The 2,684-nt window shown below is 31.0% G+C and overlaps 1 protein-coding gene and 1 long non-coding RNA gene across 5 annotated transcripts in view; both read right to left on the bottom strand.

Annotated features, from left to right (window-relative positions):
- LOC124421409 lies at nucleotides 1–1,092 on the bottom strand. Its single transcript, XR_006941646.1, has 2 exons — nucleotides 720–1,092; nucleotides 1–651 (listed from the first exon to the last, which is right to left on the bottom strand). It is a non-coding gene; the product is annotated as an uncharacterized LOC124421409 (long non-coding RNA).
- The window catches only part of LOC111685236 (RING finger protein 11), a 91,323-nt gene that overhangs the window by 4,444 nt on the left and 84,195 nt on the right, over nucleotides 1–2,684 (bottom strand). The gene's annotated exons all lie outside the window — the stretch shown is intronic.

Raw genomic sequence — 2,684 nt, 5'->3', positions numbered from 1 at the left:
TTTAGTGTTCGGTTCTGTGTCTGGTGAGTAGGGTTGGAACCGCCTGAGGACTTATACATGCCCGAGTTAGCTGGAAACCTCGCCAGAAACACATTCCGTAACAATATGGCGCCCAAACTAAATGGACAACTTAAGAAGTCTATCTAATCCATGACAGATTTCTTAAGTTGTAAGAATTAGGACACGTACAACACCGAAACGTGTGGCAATAGCCAATTCAAAGTGCAATAACCAAATACAGTCGCTCTAAGACGATATGGAGGGTCGTATGTACATGGAACTTGAGGATATGGTCCCCGGCGAAGACATGTGCCTTTAGAAATGAAATACAATAGCTTGCGAGTGACCCGAAGTGTCCCCAACTGTATTGTGTTCGTTTCGTTTTTGTTTTGAATTAGTTTTTTGAGTTTAGTCCGAAATCGTTATTAGTGTAGACTGTTGTTTAATGTCTGATATCCTGTCGTATCATGTGTATAGCGAAGTGTGTTGTATCAGCGTTGAGTTTCAGTCTTTCTAGTGACAAATTTTAGAATAAACTGGTAGTTTTTGTTGTTGATAATCAAGTTCAGTGTTAAATGTTGTTCAACGTCTGATATCCTGTCATTGATATGTTTCATGAAGTGTGTTGTATCAGAGTTATATCCATTTGTCCTGAAAATGATTTGTTTTAGATTTCAATTATTTATAAAGTTATGTATTATGTTTATTGTTAGTGATACCTGATAGCCTGTGATGATCTGTTTCATGAAGTGTGTAGTATCAGTGTCATGTGCAATTTGACTGTAGATAACTTTGTTTTGTTTGTAGTATTGTTGATTGTATACCACATGAAGAATTCGTAAAGCTTTGGTAACCGCTTTGACCTCCACATCCGTCCATCATTGCCCAAACCAATTAAAGAAACATTTTAATTATAAACTTTAAGCTATATTATTATAAATTTTAGTATTATTTATCTTTATATATGCATGCCAAACTTTATTATGAAACTGCATGCATGAATTTTAATACTTTTTATTTATGATATTACTTATTGACTTATTTGTTTACTTTTTTTTGATTATTTGCTTATTTATACAATTATTTTCATATTCTATTGACTTATTTATATTTTATAATTTGTGTTAGTGATTTATTATATTATTTATTTTATTGTTTACGTATTTATGTGTTTGATTATTTTATATATTTATACAATTATGTGTTTCGTATTTATTTTCTTATTTATATGTTTATTTATTTATTTATTTACTTATTGATATGTATATTTATTTATTTAATTATTTATTTATTTAATCGCATGTTTATGGTATTTACTTTGTTATGTCCAATTTTTACATTAAATTTTAAGTTAGTTATTTATTTATTCACTCAACTATACTATTATGCATGTTTTAATTTAGTTTATTATTAAGTTTATTTATTATTTATTTATTTCGTAATTTATTCTTAATTATAATTCTTTTGCATGATTTAGATCTTAGTTTATTATTGAAATACATAATTGGTTGCTTATTTATTCATTTGTTTATCTGTAATTTTTATATTTTATTTTATTACTTGCATGCTTTTGTCTACAACTTTTATAACCTTAACATTTATTTTATAAATTCTTGATTTTATGATTACTTTAAATTAACCACAATTTCTTTTATGTATTTAATCACAATCACATCATAAGCGTTCAGGGTGTTGACTTTTTCAATACATTTTGCCACAATTCACACAATAGTTTTAAAATTGCCACAGTTAACAATCAGTCGTAATTCAGGTCTGAGTTGGGGAACAACTCTCGCGTCATCGCGATTATTTCTTAAACGCGTTCAGGCTTGTGTTTGTTGCCTGGCTTTCGACAGTTTTGCGTCTCGCTCGCACTGGTGTAATGTATTACTTCATGTAACTGTTCAAAGTTGCATGTTGTCTACATTAACCTCGTGCTTTCGTTTTACCTCAAGTGAGGTTATGTTTTATTGGTGGAGACCATAGAATACTCAAACGTTTTTAACTGGTGGAGACCATAAAATACTCACGATATAACCTGGTGGAGACCATTTAAACTCAAACAATACTGGTGGAGACCATTAATACTTTTGATGAAATCAAGTCCGGATGCTCCAACTTCCTATATGAAGGTATAGGTCGGTTGGTGGGGTTTTCTCTGGACAAACGTGTGATAACCTGGCAATATGAGTGCTTGATGCACCGCCATCCTAATCAAAACCCAAAAAAAAACAGTTAACAATTATAACCACCACTAACTATCACTATACATCTCTTGTGTCAAACTATCACTAAAATATTCAAAACACCAGTTAATATTTCTTGTACCGGATCTATGTTGTCAGTTTTCAAAAACATGTTTTACATCCAATCACTATTTGTACGAATATTTCAATAATTAATCACGAACTTAATTGAAACGTATGGGGCCCGGTAAGACACAGTCATGAGTTCACGTTGATAATATTCTTAGAATGTTAAAGTGCAATAGTAGTCTTAAGTAACCGCAATATGTTTATTGGAAATCTCTGTGATAAAGATCTGTGATATGAATGTTGTTTTGTGATGTTTTGTTATTACCAGTGTACACTTAATAAGGTAGCCTCGTCCGCACAGCTGATCATCAGCTTTTACAATCTTATCTGTCAAAATTCCTGTTTGTTTACATAGAAAAAAAATCGCAA

The sequence above is a fragment of the Lucilia cuprina genome, chromosome X (assembly GCF_022045245.1).
Source record: "Lucilia cuprina isolate Lc7/37 chromosome X, ASM2204524v1, whole genome shotgun sequence".
NCBI classification, from domain to species: Eukaryota; Metazoa; Arthropoda; class Insecta; order Diptera; family Calliphoridae; genus Lucilia; species Lucilia cuprina.
Note: the sequence above shows the minus strand (reverse complement) of the source record. Positions and strands in the feature narration are given on the sequence as shown.